This window comes from Aquarana catesbeiana, linkage group LG11 (genome assembly GCF_042186555.1).
Source record: "Aquarana catesbeiana isolate 2022-GZ linkage group LG11, ASM4218655v1, whole genome shotgun sequence".
Lineage (NCBI taxonomy): Eukaryota > Metazoa > Chordata > Amphibia > Anura > Ranidae > Aquarana > Aquarana catesbeiana.
The window spans coordinates 203,152,765-203,172,313 of record NC_133334.1 but is presented as its reverse complement, the minus strand read 5'-3'; the positions used below and the strand labels follow the sequence as shown (position 1 = coordinate 203,172,313).

The 19,549-nt window shown below is 41.6% G+C and overlaps 1 protein-coding gene across 4 annotated transcripts in view; it reads left to right on the top strand.

Moving 5' to 3' along the window:
* PC (pyruvate carboxylase) overlaps positions 1-19,549 on the top strand; it is a 989,411-nt gene that overhangs the window by 192,884 nt on the left and 776,978 nt on the right. The window contains exon 1 of one of the 4 annotated variants that reach the window (XM_073605172.1): positions 18,614-18,707. The exons of the other annotated variants lie outside the window; for them this stretch is intronic. The gene's annotated coding sequence lies outside the window, so the exon portion shown is untranslated. Of the gene's footprint in view, positions 1-18,613; positions 18,708-19,549 lie in introns of those variants that run through there. 4 annotated transcript variants of the gene reach the window in all.

The following is a 19,549-nucleotide window of genomic DNA, read 5'->3' as shown; positions in this document are numbered from 1 at the left end:
GACTATAAACTGAAGGACCTATGAAAAAAATTGTTGTGTAACGAATAATTTGAGCTTCCATTATTTCTTATGGGGAAATTTGCTTTGATTACAAGCATGTTTATGGAACGAATTATGCTCGCAATTCAAGGTTTTACTGTATAGTAATGAAGGCGGTGTGGTACACACAAGTAAACACACCCTATTCTATAATGTAATAAGGCAGTTCAGGATGGGAAATGAGGTTCCTGGAAGGTCACATGACGATACAGGAAGTCAGATTTCAGAAAGCATGTTTTAAAATTTTGAACTGTGGTGAAAATTCAAAGCTTACGTGGACTAGCGTTTTTAACTCTCCTCAAACTCCTAGTAAAGCAGCCTGCCATTGATAACATGGATAGTATACAGTGCTTTTCACATTATCAAAACATGAAGCATTTGGGTCATGTCAGGTTTCTGCACTTCATGTGGAGTTTGGAAGTAGTTAAAGCCTCTCAACTCCTTCCGTTCAAGTCTATGGTAACGGGTTTAATATGCTCTGCCCCTATCTCCCACAATCTCCTGCCTTAAAATCACTGTCACAGACTCTTCCAAAGGAAATTATACACTCTTGTGCTGATGCACATTGCCCAGGCATATTTCACTGTCATTCTTACTGTCAGTTTTACTGCTTCCGGGGTGGCACCTGTGCACCGGATCACATATGTCTACGTGGTCCGACTCTACCGGGCAGGGGGCCCACATGCACGCCACTGGTGGCTTGCTTCTGCTGTGATTACACACAGTGGAAGCCCATCAGCAAGTGCCCAGCACCCGATGTCCTCCGCAACCCACCAATCGTTGGACAGAGAGAGAAAGCAATGATCTGCCTATGTAAAAAAAAAGGCAGATTGCCATTCTGACAGGAGGGAAGGGATGGAATTTGTGTCCCTGCAAAGCAGGGAATAAATTCCATCTTTTTCCCCTAGTAAAAGCACCTCACACAGTGTAGTAAAAAACTGGCTAGGCACACAGTTAACTCTTTGACCACACCTGATGTTAGTGTTACTAAGCCCAGGAGCCTGCATTCACTATTTCTGGTCCACCACAGTACACAGAACACGGAAATACAATTATTTTAGTAAATATAAACTGCTAAATATCTTTTCTCATCAGCTGTATATATCAGTTTTATGACCTCTGTCAGTGCCTGGTTAAAGCTTGTAGGAGGAGTTTTCATACCTGCACTGGCTGTCCTATCAGGATGCAGGACACCTGACACCTGACAGTGCTGATTGGCCCTGTGCTGATCACATGCACCCTCCCAAGAAAAAAAAAAAACTCTCTAGCAATACACACCAAAGTGTGTGCAGAGTCACTCCAGTACTCATCAGTGGAAGAGGAGGATCTGTGCATACAGGATCAAACAGCCTTTTTACACAATGCAGAGGTTTAACCCCTTAGGTTCCACAGTGAGTATAACAAGCATGCCTTACTGCATATACAGACTGATTTTACTGTTCTGGCTTTAGTAACACTTTAACCGCTTCCCAGCCAGTGTTATTAGTACAGTGACAGTGCATATTTTTTTTTTTTTTTTTTTAACACTGATCACTGTATTAGTGTCACTGGCCCCCAAAAAGTGTCAGTGTCAGAATGCCCGCCCCAATATTGCAGCTCCACTATAAGTCGCTGATTGCTGCCATTTCTAGTAAACAAAAACCCAAAATTTGTAGACGCTGTAACTTTTGTGCAAACCAATCAATATACGCTTATTGGGATTTTTTTTTTTTACCAAAAGTATGTACCAGAATACATATTCATGAAGCAATTCGATTTTTTTTGGGGGGGGGTATATTTTATAGCAGAAAGTATAAAAAAATATATATTTTTTTCAGAATTTACTTTTTATATTTTTTGCACTATAAAAAAAAAAAAAAATACAGAGGTGATCACATACCACCACAGGAAAGCTCTATTTGTGGGGAAAAAGGACATAAATTTTATTTGGTTATAGCATTGCTTGACCGCACAATTGTCAGTTAAAATAATGCAGTGCCGTATCACAAAAAATGGTCTGGTCATGAAGGGGGGGGTAAATATTCCGGAGGTCAAGTGGTTAAAAAAAACTCCTGTGAATAAAATAATTGCGACCAGCAAAAGTTGATAAATACTGTATGTGCTTTCTAAACTACTCAAAGTCCTAAGGTAAGAATTTGAAGGACTAAAGACAGATTGTGCAGAGGACAAAGAACTACTCTGAGGGCCAATTCACTCCACATGCAGTCCAGTGCTTTTTTTTTTCTGCATCAAAAACACACGTATTGTAGGTTATATGGTTTCCAATGGTATAGTTCACACCAGTGCCCTCAGTTCCATCCTGTATTTTTTTTTTCCTTTTTCTGCACTGGAACAAGCACATGTTCTTAACTAGTGCGACTTCTGATGGGACTTGAGCCCTGCAATTTCAGCCTCATAGACTTCTATGTTAAACACTCACAGAAGTTGCATCAGCATTATGCTCCATTCACACTTGTACTAAAAAGTAACTTTGCAACTTTGATAGGGTGCGACTTGGATGTGACTTGTTGTCCCTCTGCAAAGTAGGATCCCACTGTTGCATGTAAAAGATTCAGGTTTGACTAGCACGCGGGTTAACGTTTAAAGTCTATGGCCCTCAAGTTGGATGAAAGTCAGACCAAAGTAGTGCATGGACTATTGAGGTCACTGTGGCTTTAAGTCGCGTATATATATATATATATATATATATATATATATATATATATATATATATATATATACATACATACATACACAGTTTTCATTGGAAAACATGGAGCACGATGTGTCATGACAAGTTGCAACCGTATGAATTGCTATGTAATTTTGGTAAGATGTATTTTTTTTAAACCTCACCTCTGCTCCCAGGTTATTCTTGATGCCTAAAACTTCTCCTTCCAAGCAGATTCAATCCACACCTGAGTGTAGTGGAAACATGCAAGTAGCTCAAGAACCTTTCGGCAGTGGTAATTTTGACATCAAATTTTGATTTTAGTTTTAGCCCTAGTCTTTTGACTGAAATGTGGATGTTAAGGGGAGCCCCACACCAACATTTTTTTAAAATGGCTTGCCCCCCCCTCAGTCTATACCAGACAAGTACCCCCATGTGAATGGGTATGGGATGCATTGCAGTCTTTCTCATTCACCAAAAAAGTGTGAAAAATAAAAACAGACAGTTTTTGACAATTCATTTATTCTGAAAAAAAAACCAAAAACAATATCCCGAAAATAAATCCAGTGCCAATCACAATGAACGTCGCCGCCAGCCCCAAGTAAAAAAAAAAAAACAAGATCCGCGCCTGATAAAGGCTCCCGCTGTCTGTCAGTTCTTAAATAACTAAAGGATGCGACCACCTAATGACGTAAACAAGTGACCCTTCCCCCTTGTGATCATTATGGACTTAGCATTAGTTATTAGTCACTAGTTACCGTATTTATTGGCGTATAACAAATAGGGGGAAAATCGTGTGTGCGTGTTATACGCCGATATAGGCTGCCACAGAGGGGAAAGGGGGGACGAGCGCCGCCGAAATAGACAGAGCCGGATCTCCTGTGTACTCGGCTCAGCTCGCAGTCACGCCCAGTCCCGCACCCTGGAGGGCTGCTAGCATTGACGTCCCGAAATTGGATCGGCGTTATGTCCATCATAGGATCCGGGCCAAGGGGCCGGACTTGGCGGGATACGAGCCAAATACACGGGAGATCCGGCTTTGTATTTTGCCAATGGCAAGGCTGCAGATGTGCCCTATTAGGCTGTAGTGAGGAGCACGGCTGCAGATGGGCACTGATTATGCTGCAATGATGGGCAAGGCTGCAGATGGGCACTAATTAGGCTACAGTGAGGAGCTAGGCTGCAGATGGGCACTGATTAGGCTGCAATGATGGGCAATGGCTAGGCTGCAGCTAGGCACTGATCAGGCTGCAATGATGAGCAATGGCGAGGCTGCATATGAGCACTGATCAGGCTTCATTAATGGGCAACGGCGAGGCTGCATATGAGCACTGATCTGGCTTCATTAGCCTCCCTGGCGGTTTTCCCGAGTGTGGCTCGGGGTTAAAATTCAGGACCATTAGCGGTAACCCCGAGCCACACTCGGGATCGCATTGCAGGATCCTGGGGCGGCGTTACTTACCTTGTCCCCGGGATCCTGCGATGTCACCCGCAGTGTCTGAGGGCTCTGTCCTCCTCCGAAGCCTCTCCGTGCCAGGCTCCGTTCCCTGCGAGCGGCGCGACGCACGGGGGCGGAGCCTGGCGGCAAATTAAAAAAAAAGTAAAAATCATAACACATACAGTACTGTAATCTTACAGATTACAGTACTGTATGAAATGATTTCACATCCCTTTTGTCCCCAGTGCTTTGGCCCATGCCCTGCATGCAGTTTTACATGATATACACTGTTCTTTCTGCCTGGAAACTGGAGATTGTCCATAGCAACCAAAAAGTGTCCCTTTACGTCAAAAGTGGCTTTAGACCAGCTAGAAAACAGCGATAGTAAATTAGAACACTTGCAGAATTGAGCGATAGTGAATTGTGGGGAAATTTATTTTATTACTATTTTTTTTTTTAATTATTTATTTTTATTTATTATATTATAATTTATGTTTTTGTGTTTCAAACTTTATCATACCCGGGATATCTACTAGACTCTGGTTTGGACAGATTTAAGTGTGTTATTGTTAAGATTTACAGACCTACAATATAAAACGCCAAATTTCCATGCAAAATAATTGTACCGCTTTCAGCACCTAAAATCCGAAATAATCATACCGCCAGGGAGGTTAATGGGCAATGGCGAGGCTGCAGATGGGCATTGACCCTAATTTTGCTGTGAAATTCTTTATTTAAAATTTAAGTTTTTTCCTGAAACTTCTCTTTTAAAATTAAGGTGTGTGTTATACGCCGATAAATACGGTACTTAATAACCGTCAGATGGCAGGAGCCTTCGTCGGGTGCTGACCTCTCTCTATTTTATTTGATCAGCACTGATCAGTGTATTCTGACATCAGAGATTCTCCACTGTCAGAATACAATGTCCCAGCAAGGGAGGATTCCTGCATCCACATCGCACACGAGCAGGAATTCTCTTGGGATGATCGACTTTTGACAAACCAGAAGGACTACACAGTTTGAAGTTCAGCTGGTCCCTACTGAACCAGCCACATTTTGATCTGTGTGTACCCAGCTTTAATCTTCCAACAGGAACTCATGCTCCAATGATAACTATCTATAATGTGAATAAACATGTGTAATTATGGTGTGTGTTGTATCCTGTGCCTTCCCCTCATCACAATCTCTATTTTTCTCCATCCTATCTTTTTTTACTGTTAAAAAAGCATAGGTTGTGTTGGGGTTCCTGGATATTCTAAATATCTAAATATCTCCTGCGTTCTCTCTTGTGATCCATGTATAAGGTTAAAGTGGTATTAAAGCCAAAACCAAAAATGTAATATAGTGCAGCATACCAACCATGATGGACTAGCAGATTTAGATACGCAGAACTCCCACAAATACTTTACAAGCAGTAACGGCAATTTTTTTTTTTTTTTTTTTTATAATTTTGAGATAAAGGTTTTACATAAATGAATAGGATGACCAAGAAAAGTCTGCTCTACCATTTGGCCACCATTGAAGATAGTATGAAAATGACATTTCACTTGCATGTTTGGCATGAGTTGAATCGTCATCTGTCTCCATGCCAAATATACAGGACTCCTCAGGGACTAAAATCGCTCAACCTATAGGCAGTAACAGAAGGTGTAAAGCTTTCTTAGGGACCTCTAAAATGTTCTTACAACATAAACTATTTAACTTTTTTATGCCTATTTTTTGCTTGTATAATTGGTAGTTGAATCTGATAACACAGGATTAGAGGAGGAAATAGTTAAATTTCTTTTGTAAATTCTTTTTATTGGATTTCAGAAGGCATAGTTATACAAAACAAAACCTATTGGGCATGTCCAGTCTTAAATAAACGCAGGATAACCTAAAAAAAAAAAAAAACAACTTAACACAAAACACACTTGGTATGGCAACCAATGCCCACTGAAGGCACCGTAAATAACATACAAAGTGGATTGAGCCTACAGCAATGAGCCATAATCACTACCTAACATCCCAGACCTTGGAAAATTTATTAGGGCATCCTCTAGACCAGGGATATTGAATTAAAATTCACTGAGATCAGGTCAGTAAAATTTTCTTCCAGCAGAGGTCCGAATATCATATAGGTACCCGTAGCAAATTTTCCCATTAGTCCTTAGTGCCCTGTCCGTCCCCCACATTACAGGCATCAGCCACCCCACATTACTGTCCTCATTGCTCCCCACATCACAGTCCTCAGCCCCCCCTCTCCATTACAGTCCTCCTCCACCCCACATTACTGTCCCCATTGCTCCCCACATCACTGTCCTCAGCCCCCCCCCACACATTACAGACCTCAGCCACCCCACATTACTGTCCCCATTGCTCCCCACATCACAGTCCAAAGCCTTCCCCAATTTAATGTCCTCAGCCCCCCCCCCCCAATTACAGTCCTCAGCCACCACTTTAAAGTCTTCAGCTCCCCCGCTTTAATGTATTCTAGTCCCCCCACTTGAATGTCCTCAGCCCCCCACATCTGACCCCCCCACTTCAATGTCCTTGGCCCCTCCACATCAGTCCTCGGCCCCCCCCATATCACAGTCCTCAGGCTCCTCCAATTTTAATGTCATCAGCCCAAATCTCACTGTCCTCAGCACACACATTCTCAACGACTTTTCAGCATTTCACATTAGTGTCTTTACCCCCTGTAACTTTGCCCCCTCCATAACTGTCTTACCTTACACAGAGAGGTGATCGGAGGAAGGTACAGCATGTCTGGATAGAGGGCTGGTGTTGAAAGATAGTGATTGGGTGCTAGGACCGCCCTTCATCCTAGCAGCCAATCCCTTTCTAACCTGAGGCAGCTTCGCCCCGTCTCCCACTGTCGGCTCTGTGAGGATTACAGAGTGACGTCAACGGCAAGAAAAGGCTCCTAAATGGTGGGACCGCGGCGGGCCGAATGGGAGTGACGCAGTCCGCATTTAGCCCACGGTCCGCCATTAATGATGCCCGCTCTAGACTCGTATGTATATTTATACAGTGGTACCATTGTATTAACCATGGACTTCCAGAAATCAGATGTAGGAACCTGAAGGGATTTCCATTTAAAACAGGGGTGCCGAAACTTTTTTTTCAAAGAGGGCCACGTTTGATGAAGTGAACGTGCGTGAGGGCCGACCATTTTGCCTGACATTCTTTGAACCAATAACATTCGGTTTAAGTGTGTTCATCCGAGCACTAATCCACTGCCCAACAAGAATTCTCTTGCCTTTGTGGTTGTGTGTGGTGAAGAGCTGAGCTCGGGTGTGTTATTTGGAGAATAAATAAATAAATATATATATATATATATATATATATATATATATATATATATATATATATATATATATATACATACATACATACACACACACACAGTGGGGACGGAAAGTATTCAGGCCCCCTTAAATTTTTCACTCTTTGTTATATTGCAGCCATTTGCTAAAATCATTTAAGTTCATTTTTTTCCTCATTAATGTACACACAGCACCCCATATTGACAGAAAAACACAGAATTGTTGACATTTTTACAGATTTATTAAAAAAGAAAAACTGAAATATCACATGGTCCTAAGTATTCAGACCCTTTGCTGTGACACTCATATATTTAACTCAGGTGCTGTCCATTTCTTCTGATCATCCTTGAGATGGTTCTACACCTTCATTTGAGTCCAGCTGTGTTTGATTATACTGATTGGACTTGATTAGGAAAGCCACACACCTGTCTATATAAGACCTTACAGCTCACAGTGCATGTCAGAGCAAATGAGAATCATGAGGTCAAAGGAACTGCCTGAAGAGCTCAGAGACAGAACTGTGGCAAGGCATAGATCCGGCCAAGGTTACAAAAAATATACTGCTGCACTTAAGGTTCCTAAGAGCACATAATCCTTAAATGGAAGACGTTTGGGACGACTAGAACCCTTCCTAGAGCTGGCCGTACGGCCAAACTGAGCTATCGGGGGAGAAGAGCCTTGGTGAGAGAGGTAAAGAAGAACCCAAAGATCACTGTGGTTGAGCTCCAGAGACGCAGTCGGGAGATGGGAGAAAGTTGTAGAAAGTCAGCCATCACTGCAGCCCTCCACCATTCGGGGCCTTATGGCAGAGTGGCCCGACGGATGCCTCTCCTCAGTGCAAGACACATGAAAGCCCGCATGGAGTTTGCTAAAAAAAAAAAAAAACACCTGAAGGACTCCAAAATGGTGAGAAATAAGATTCTCTGGTCTGATGAGACCAAGATAGAACTTTTTGGCCTTAATTCTAAGCGGTATGTGTGGAGAAAACCAGGCACTGCTCATCACCTGTCCAATACAGTCTCAACAGTGAAGCATGGTGGTGGCAGCATCATGCTGTGGGGGTGTTTTTCAGCTGCAGGGACAGGGCGACTGGTTGCAATCAAGGGAAAGATGAATGCGGCTAAGTAAAGGGATATCCTGGACGAAAACCTTGTCTAGAGTGGTCAGAACCTCAGACTGGGCCGAAGGTTTACCTTCCAACAAGACAATGACCCTAAGCACACAGCTAAAATAATGAAGGAGTGGCTTCACAACAACTCTGTGACTGTTCTTGAATGGCCCAGCCAGAGCCCTGACTTAAACCCAATTGAGCATCTCTGGAGAGACCTAAAAATAGCTGTCCACCAATGTTTACCATCCAACCTGACAGAACTGGAGAGGAGGAATGGCAGAGGATCCCCAAATCCAGGTGTGAAAAACTTGTTGCATCTTTCCCAAAAAGACTCATGGCTGTATTAGATCAAATGGTGCTTCTACTAAATACTGAGCAAAGGGACTGAATACTTAGGACCATGTGATATTTCAGTTTTTCTTTTTTAATAAATCTGCAAAAATGTCAATAATTCTGTGTTTTTCTGTCAATATGGGGTGCTGTGTGTACATTAATGAGGAAAAAAAAATAAACTTAAATGATTTTAGCAAATGTCATATATATATATATATATATATATATATATATATATATATATATATATATATCTCTTTTGTGGCCCCCAACGAATCCCTGAGCACCGCTCAGGGCTAAGGATGAGCTTGAGTGTGTTATTTGGCTATACCGTATTTATCAGCGTGTAACACGCACAGGCTTATAAAACGCACCTTCATTTTAGGAGGGAAGTTTCAGAAAAAAACCTTTTAAATAAAGAACTTTGAAGCAAAATAAGGGTCACAGTCCATCAATGCAGCCTGATCAATGCCTATCTGCAGCCTCACCAGTGTCTATTAACATTGCCTGTCTGAAGCCTCACTATTGGCAATTAAGTGGTTGCCGACCAGCCGCCGCATTTTACTGTGGCAGAATGGCATGGCTGGGCGAATTGACATTACCTTACGTCGCTTCACCTTTTGGCCACTAGGGGTGCGCGTACACGCAGTGTGTGCCCGGAGCCGATGTGAGTGGTCGGTGGGCGCGATGACTGCTGGGAGTCCCGCGATTGCTCGTCACAGAGTGGGAACTGGGATCTGTGTGTGTAAACACACAGATCCCGGTTCTGTCAGGGGAGAGGGGACAGATCGTGTGTTCTCTCTCCCTCCCTCCCTCTCTCCCTCCCTCCCTCCCTCCCTCTCTCCCTCCCTCCCTCCCTCCCTCTCTCCCTCCCTCCCTCCCTCTCTCCCTCTCTCCCTCCCTCCCTCTCTCTCCCTCCCTCCCTCTCTCTCCCTCCCTCCCTCTCTCTCCCTCCCTCTCTCTCCCTCCCTCTCTCTCCCTCCCTCTCTCTCTCTCTCTCCCTCTCCCTCTCTCTCTCCCTCCCTCCCTCCCTCTCCCTCCCTCTCTCTCCCTCCCTCTCTCTCTCTCTCTCTCCCCCTCTCTCTCTCTCTCTCTCTCTCTCTCTCTCTCTCTCTCTCCCCCCCTCCCTCCCTCCCTCCCTCCCTCCCTCCCTCCCTCCTAGACAGTCCCATCCCCCTACAGTTAGAACACACCTAGGGAACACAGTTAACCCCTTGATCTCCCTCTAGTGTTAACCCCTTCCCTGCCAGTGACATTTATACAGTAATCATTACATTTTTATAGCACTGATTGCTGTATAATTGTCAATGGTTCCAAAAATGTGTCAAACATGTCCACCGCAAAATCGCAGTCCCGATTACAAATCGCAGATCGCCGCCATTACTAGTAAAAAAAAAAATAATAGTAAAAATGCCATAAATCTTTCCCCTATTTTGTGGACGCTATAACTTTTGCGCAAACCAATCAATATACGCTTTTTGCGATTTTTTTTTTTTTTTTTTCTTTACCAAAAATATGTAGAAGAATACATATCGGCCTAAACTGAGAAAAATTTGTTTTTATATATTTTTTGGGGATATTTATTATAGCAAAAAGTAAAAAATATTCAAAATTGTCGCTATTTTTCTGTTTATAGCGTAAAAAATAAAAACTACAGAAGTGATCAAATACCACCAAAAGAAATCTCTATTTGTGGGAAAAAAAGGACGTCAATTTTGTTTGGGTGCAATGTCGCACGACCGCGCAATTGTCAGTTAAAACATATCGCAAAAAATGCTCTGGTCAGGAAGGGGGTAAATCCTTCCGGGGCTGAAGTGGTTAAAGTCTTGGCCAAAATATGCAGAACTTTATATTAAGGTTATATTCACTCTAGTACACCCACATCAAACTGGCTTTTAGCTAGGCAAACACACTTATACTAACATTAGAAGACCACTTTTTTAATGCATGGGAACTGCAACAGCAAACCACATATTTTATGGGCAGTCTCACGATCCCCACCTGCTGAGGGCAGGCTTGCGTGTTTCTATTACCATTTTCTGGTCACCCAGTCCGTATTTGTAACGCGACAAGAGCAGCTGCAGCAGCAATGGTTGGCAGCTATAACAAGAAAACTAAATTTACAATATGGGACCACTGCATCCTCTTGAAAACTGAGATTGCTTACAGAAGTCTCCATAATTACATGGCATAGGGCCCTAGCTTGTTGAAATGTAATCAAATGCTTAATTCCTTTATGTTCCCTTCATGGTTCAATTTTCAGTTTGCTGAAATTATGTGAGAAACTGGACACATTTTGGCGGGACTCAAGAAGGATTACTTGTATTATTATACAGGCGTTATATAGAGCCAACAGTTTACACAGCTCTTTACAAAATAACTAGGGCCAGTACAGTTACAATACATATCAATGAGGTGGATTTGGAAGGGTCTTGCTAGTGGGAGCTGACAGTCTGACTATATTTCTTCATATTTTCTTGAAATGTGTGAATTATCTTTAAAACACATAGGGCCCATTCACACATTATGTGCATTGCAACTCATTTTGAATGGCATCCCAACATCCGATGCTCCGGGACTAGAACTACAGCTATGTGCCGTTCTAATCCAGTTGTGTAGCTCAGAACAAACACCAGGCAGGCTGTATGTAAGTTCAACCAGGAATCTCTCTTTATTGACAAGAATACAGTCTCTTTTATACCTGCTCATATTACTCTAACAATACAGCTGTAACCTAATTAACCTAATTAACATGAGCTAATTAACTAATCCCTTTAGACAGCCTAGATGACTCAGACATGACCTTTAGGCCAGACTGGCCGTCTTGTAGCTCAGAAAACCCAATCAACATTATCACAATAGCAGAGTTAATTAACACAAACAACAATGGGGATCTAATGACTCTTAGATCCCATACTAGAGACTTATTTACAATACACATTCTAGCAGGCAACAGACAGACAGGTGTGTGAAATTGATATCGGCATCTCCTACAGTATTTGTCCCAGCATTATGAATCAGCCACTATTTCTAATATGGCAAATCCAGGGTCCCCAGAGTCTGTGTGTCCTGGGGGACCAGGACCCGAATCCACAGTAATACCACCTCAAGGGTCCCCAGGCATACAGCTCACAAAGAGCACTGTTCCCCCAAATGCCAGGGCCCACGATCGATCGGCAAGAGGCTAGCATTCAGTCCCCTCCAAAAGTCTCTCTCCCGGCTAGGATGTCACAACCTCCCCAATGCATATGACAGTGCACTGCAACAATGGGCAACGCACTACATGTGTTGTGTTGCATCACAAAAAATAGTACTGGTCCAATTATTCAGGTGCATTGGCAACCAATTACAAAGAATGAGCTATCCTAATGTAGCATATAATATTGTGCATGCAATAATCCAACACCCCAGAATGCTAAAGTGTGGATGGGCCCAAAAGGAAGAAAAGAGACTCGCACACAAAGAGTTAGTCAAATACCTTTTATTAAGATTTGGAAAAAGAATGCAATATTGCTCCTTTTGTGTAATGATCCAAAGTAATTTTCTTAAAAATCTGCTCAATCTAAAACGGTGGTCAATATCTACAACCTGATGTTATCTGTGGTGTCCCCGGTTCTCAGTACCTTATATAGAAAATGGTCCAAACATGTCCCCACTGTAACAAAATATGACTGGCATGAGGTGGAGAGTCCAAAGATGATATACAGTAAGTACTGCAGACACATTAATACAGCTCAAGCTCATTCACCACCTCTGATATACCCTCGATATTCAGCAAAAAATGGGTCACCTATTGGGCACCATGCCCAATATTTTAGATTGTAAGCTTTCATGAGCAAGCCCCTTATATTGAAATGCCTCATCTGTTTTGAAAAGTGCTGCACAAACCATTTCATATTTTCTGGACTTGCCTCCAGATATGTAGTTATTTGGTTGAGAATTGACTTTGTCTCAATGTAAAAACTGAGATTTGCGGTTCTCATAATCCCAGAAATTTTGCTTTTAGCCATTGAGAATTTTTTAAAGAGTTTAGACCTCACTCACCAGCAGGGTTAAACAGCTAAATAACATGGCTTTGCCTAATGTACTGTATACTGGCTGGGTGTGTCCAAATGAATTTGATAAAATATGGAGCCCCTGGCTGGAACAACAGAATACTTGCTTCTAATGAATGTATTGCTTCTAATGAATGTAGGTAAAATGTGTGTTGCTTATTATGCAGCTATGCTATTTAGATTTAGAGGGAGTAGTTTGGGGGGTTGTGAGGTGAAGGAAAGAAGGTGGCTCCCAGAGTGTGTTGTGTGCACTGGATATTGTAATTCATATCTTTCAAATTAAATACTGTAAATGCCACAAAAAAAGAGAATCCAACTCCAACCATGTTCACACAACCAATGACAGCTGTTGTATTTCCTGTCCTTCTAGCAAAGCTGGCAGATCCATTCTTCATAGTTTTAGGCAAAATGTAATTACAGTAACTAAACGTGTTTACTTCAAAAGATTAAAAACACATAGGTACTAAAAGGTTGTTATGTTAGGTCACTAAAAGTAGGATAGCACATGAAGAATGTCTTCTTTCTAGGTTATATGGGAAAAACAGATTTGTTTTTGTCACAGACAAGGTCATACTTTTCCTGCAGCTAAATCCTTAATGTGGAGCCTATTACTCAGATTTATAATATCGTTTTCAGTTTAATGATGAGTAGTGATGAGCTTCAAGTTCCCTGTGATGCATAGTTTGCAGCAAATGATACCTGTTCGGGGTTCACCGAACAGGCAAACTAAATAGCCAGATTTCTGTTGGACGGGCCGCAGACATTTTTGACTGCTAGGACACAAGCGGCTGCACAGTGTCATTGGTTACTATGGTGCACCCCAATGACGCTGTGCAAAAAGAAAAAAATGGGAATCCCTCAGAAATCTATACCACACCCCTTATCCTAGATAGGGGCATGGTACTGATTTTAATGGGGCAACACACACAATACTGAAACTTACCAGGCTATTTAATGTCAACTAGATGTAGAGTACCTTGTCAGGCATCCTCTGAAATTATCAACACTTACTGCAGACATCACTAACTAAGGATGGGAGTTCCACATCCTTAGCGCTCTGAAAGTAAAGAACCCCCTACGCAGTTTAAGGTTAAACTGCTTCTTGTTCAACTTCATTGAGTGACCATGTGTCTTCTTGAGTGACCTGACTTGAGTTTTCTCCCTATGCTAGATTCACCATTAAGTTATTTGTATATCACTATGATATCCCCTCTTGAGCGTCTCTTCTCCAGGGAGAACATGTTCCTTGTAACTGAGGTCCTCCAGTCTATTTGTTGAGGGGAAACATGGCTGCTTTGTTTACAAACTGAATGAGGCGACCGATTTTCTATCTAAATGTCACTTTTGCCTTAGAAAGTTGTACTTCAAATGCAGATTTAAAACCTACCTCAAGCATGTTATTTAACTGGTTCCCGACCATGTCACGCAGATATATGGTGGCAGAATGGCTCCTCTGGGCGAAATTCCATACGGGTACATCCTTACCTTTTTCCGCCACCAGAGCGCATGCAGTAATCAGTGCTTTTTTATAGCACTGATCGATGTATAACTGCCAATGGTCAAAAAAAGTGTAAAAAGTCTCCGATCTGTCCGTCGCAATGTTGCAGTACTGCTAAAAATCGCAGATCACCGCCATTACTAGTAAAAAAATAAAATAAAAATGCCATAAATCTTTACTATAGTTTGCAGACGCTATAACTTTTGCGCAAACCAATCAGTATACGCCTATTGCAATTTTTTTTTTTAACCAAAAATATGTAGAAGAATATATATTGGCCTAAAAAAAAAAAAAAAATGAAACAGATTATACAGATTATACTTTTTATCATAAATTTTGCTATTTACACTACCAGCACCCTTGCAGCAAACTTGGCCTTTTTTTTTGTTCTTTTTTTACATGGTAATATTGGCCAAAGACTAGAAGATTCATGATAAGCCTTGCTACATTTTTCTAGTAGACTTCTTTGCTAGAGGTCACCTCATATTTTTTTCCCGGATCATATAGTACTCAAAGCGGTAGTAAACCGCCGTTTTTCTTTTTAAACTTGCAAGGCACAGTTATGGGCTAGTATGCATCACGTATGTTTTGCGGCCACCAAACCACATTTACCATGCAGTTTGGTGCAGTGAGATCTGAAAAAGCAGTGCTTGCACTACTTTTTGCCCATTCCCCTGCATTTTTCAGCCCATTCAAATGAATGTGCTGTTAAAACTGGACTGACTGCGCAGGAATGCACCAAAATATGCACTCTCCAGTGTTACCATCTGTAAATGCATGCAAACATTTAATGTTACAGAAAGTAACTGAAGGTGTATTTGAAGACTGCCCACAATAGAGCCAGGGATCTCCTTGATGTGGTTACATTTTTATAAATCTGTTTGTCATGATGAACTTTGGTGTTTTCCAGGACAATTGGGCCTAATGCACACTGGGTGTGGAAAATGCAATTTTTAACCACTTCAATACTGGGCACTTTCCCCCGTTCATGCCCAGTACAATTTTCAGCTTTTAGCGCTGTCGCACTTGGAATGACAATTGCGTGATCATATTACACTGTAAAATGATAATGTTAATAATAGTATACATAAACTATAGGAGTAAACATACACTACAAAACAGCGCTAATGTTGAGCAAAAATGTGTAGGAAATCATGCGGCCAACTACGCATAAAAGAAATCAAATAGAAAGGTAGAGAGTCCGTGAAGTGGTCAGAGGAATGTCCATAAGTGACAGTACAGCCGTATCCCAGTGTGCGCCTTCCACCGGTCAGTAGAATTTCACCCTGTGTTGACACTCTCCCCCTAGGGGGTCAGACTCACCAGATCTGCAAATTAAATAAGCCTCCAAGAGCAAAAAGATCTCCTCAACACCTCTCTCTCAATACCACTCCGGGGGGTTCAGGGGGGGTCACAACTCCAAACAGATGAATACCAAAAAGAAAAAAAGTGTGCACATAGTGTAATTCTGTTTATTGAAGTCAATCCCACAATCTTCAAAAAAAACCCTCAATCAATATACGTACAAAGTGTAAACAGTCAATCAAGCAAAATAAAAGGGTTGCGTGTCACCATTCCAAAGATCAGCCGGCTCGGTATCCAGGGGAACGGATCGCTTCCTGGTTGTAGATCGGGCTGTGGTGGAACGCAAACCTCACTTCCGGCGTCGTGTAAGCCCATATTACACTGTACTTAAACTAAATTTTTATCATTTTCTTTCATCTTCTTTTGGTGGTATTTGACCACCACTGGGGTTTTTATTTTTTGCTAAAAAAGACAAATTTTCGACAAATATTTTTTGTTTCTGTTATAAAATTGTGTTTTCTCCTTCATTGATGGGCACTGATAGGTGGCACTGATATGCAGCACTGATGGGCACTGATAGGTGGCATTGATATGCAGCACTGATGGGCACTGACAGGCAGCACTGATGGGCACTGACAGGCGGCACTGATGTACACTAATAGATGGCACTGTTGTGGGCACTGTTTGGCACTTTGGACACTGACAGGCGTTTCTGATGGGGTACTGACTGGCATTGGTGGCACATCTGATGGGGCTGTGCTGATAATCAATGTGCTGATTATCAGTACAGACCCACCCTCTGACAGGAAGAGCCGATGATCGTCTCTCCCTGTCAGCGCGAACCGAGGAAAGTTTACCGGCACTTCCTGGTTCACGCGTTGATTAGCTGTGATTGGTCACAGCTGATCACGTGGTAAGAGACCTCTGTCAGAGGCTCCTTACTACGATCGGAGATGCAGTGTGTCAGAGTGACACACAGCACCACTGATCGCTGCGCTGTGCGCCGGCATGTTATACTGCTGGATGTCATATGACGCCCAGTCAGGATAATTGAACCACCGCCCGGCCGTCATTCTGCTATAGGCCAGACGGGAAGTAGTTAAGGATGTTTGACGCGTTTTTTTTTTTTTTTTTCCGCCTTTAACCACTTCACTACCCGCCTATAGTCATATGACATCCTGGGATGGGATCTCCCATCCTGGGTGGACGTCATATGACGTCCTGGGATTCCCGGCCGTCTAGGGGGCGCGCGCGCGCGCCCGCCGCGCTGCTCGGGACCTGGTGCGTGTGCCCGGTGGCCGTGATGGCCGCCGGGCACCCGCGATTGCCCGTTAACCGGGCCGGACCGTGGATCTGTGTGTGTAAACACACATCTGTGTAAACACACAGATCCACAGCCTGTCAGCTCTGAGGAGAGCGATCTGTGTTCCCAGAACGGAGGAACACAGATCGGTCTCCTCCCCTTGAGCGTCCCCTCCCCCTTCAGTTAGAATCATTCCCTAGGAAACATATTAACCCCTCCCCGCCCCCTAGTGGTTAACCCCTTCACTGCCTGTCACATTTACACAGTAATCAATGCAATTTTATAGCATTGATCGCTGTATAAATGTGAATGGTCCCAAAAATGTGTCAAAAGTGTCCGATGTGTCCGCCATAATGTCGCAGTCATGAAAAAAAATTGCGATCGCCGCTAAAAAAATAAATATTTTTTTTTTAAAAAATGCCATAAATCAAAAAGTATTTTGTAGACGCTATAACTTTTGCGCAAACCAATCAATATACGCTTATTGCGATTTTTTTTTTTTACCAAAAATATGTAGAAGAATACGTATCGGCCAAAACTGAGGAAAAAATTGTTTTTTTTTAAAAAAAATTGGGATATTTATTATAGCAAAAAGTAAAAAATATTGTGTTTTTTTTCTAAATTGTCGCTGTTCTTTTGTTTATAGCGCAAAAAATAAAAACCGCAGAGGTGATCAAATACCACCAAAAGAAAGCTCTATTTCTGGGGAAAAAAGGACGTCAATTTTTTTTGGGTACAACGTTGCACGACCGCGCAATTGACATTTAAAGTGCGACAGCGCTGAAAACTAAAAATTGGCCTGGGAAGGAAGGGGGTGAAATTGCCCTGTATTGAACCGGTTAAATGCACCTTCAATGTTATCCTGTGTATCCTTGCACACATAGGAATTCGCAGGCATTTAGAGGGGTAAAGACCCATCACTTGTGTGTTCAGGAGAAGAGCGTTTTAGGAGAAAACTGAAAAAAAAATGCAGAAAGGCCCTAAACGTGCTTAAGCGTTTGACGCGTTTAGCACTTGAGTGTTCATTAATTTCAATGGCCAAAATAAAATAATAATCTGGCCAATTAAATGAATGAATGCCTCATGCCTGACATACCTAAATGTGTTTGCAAAACTCAGCTTTGGGCACATTTTTAATGCTGCTTTTTTACCTGCCCAGGAGAAAATATGTTCAGAAGAGCCAGGCAAATGCTTAGTGTGCGTGAGTCCTTCCACTGCTAATTTATTAATTGTGAACTGGCAAATAAACAATAATATTAATTGTGAACTGGCAAATAAACAATAAAAATGCCTTGTTTCCTTATTGTTTTTTTTAGTATTTATCAGGTATTGGCATACTAGAATGTGAAGAATAATTAAGGTCATCTTTAATGGTTAACTATAAACTTAGAAGCTAAGAAGGTTTTTAAAGCATTGCATATGGACGAGATTTGGTCGAGTTTGTTACCTTATCACAGGCATACACTGTGTGTGTGCGCACCAAATATAATTTAAAAGAGATATGCTTGTGAGAGATCTCTGCTCTAGTCTTTCCTGCCTCCGGCACAAAGTACAAATACTTATCTGGCTTGTAGTAAAACTTGTTGTTTGACTCCACGTGTATAAAGCCATACCCTCTGTACATTTTCTTTTAAACACTGATCAAGCACCACAGGGATCAGAGGACAGTATGTACCAGCAATGATTATTTTACACTTTTATTTAAGTTTGTTTTACTTTCTCTTATTATTTTGAAACTTTCATGTTTATTTTTAATATTTGCTGTGCAAAACATGTCTTTCAGTAGTATAATGTATTGCAACATATGTGAGCTTGCAAATTACAACATGGTATTCCTTTTCTGATTAAGTGATACATTTTTGCATTAGACTTCCTCTGAAAATTACATTAATAGGACCTAGCATTTGTTACACTCGTGTTTTGTTTTAATATCGTAAGAATTTAAAGTTTAACGCATGATAAATTACAATAAGCAATTAACAATAATTTGGTATTTTGATTGGATCTTGTTTTTCATCTGACACCTGTGAAGAAATTTGTTGTACACTTGTCTAAAGCCTGAAGCACTGAAGGACGTGAACATTCCTGTCTAATAATTTGTAGGAAATAACAGTTTGTAGTTATAGTTTCTTTAAGTATTTACATTTGTTGAGTGTTTTTCCTTTTTCAGCGTGCTTTTTCATGCCTCCAGTGACGCATGTATTTTCATAATCTGCTTGCTATTATTTAAAGGTCATTAATAATATGTATTTATGACATTTTTGTGATAAGGCAGCAATAGACCCGGAGAACTTTCTGGTGGCTTTCTGTAAATATTCCTCTTAAACATTAGCTGACATTCGACTTGGTAGATCGATGAACAGTAATAAAAGTAAGCAGTGTTTGCTGAAACCCATAACTTAACATAACATAACATATACTGTAGGTTCAACATTTACTGTATGTTTAACATTGTCTGATGGAGTCTGTTAAACTATGTGCATAGACCTGTAAATCTTTTACAGTATAT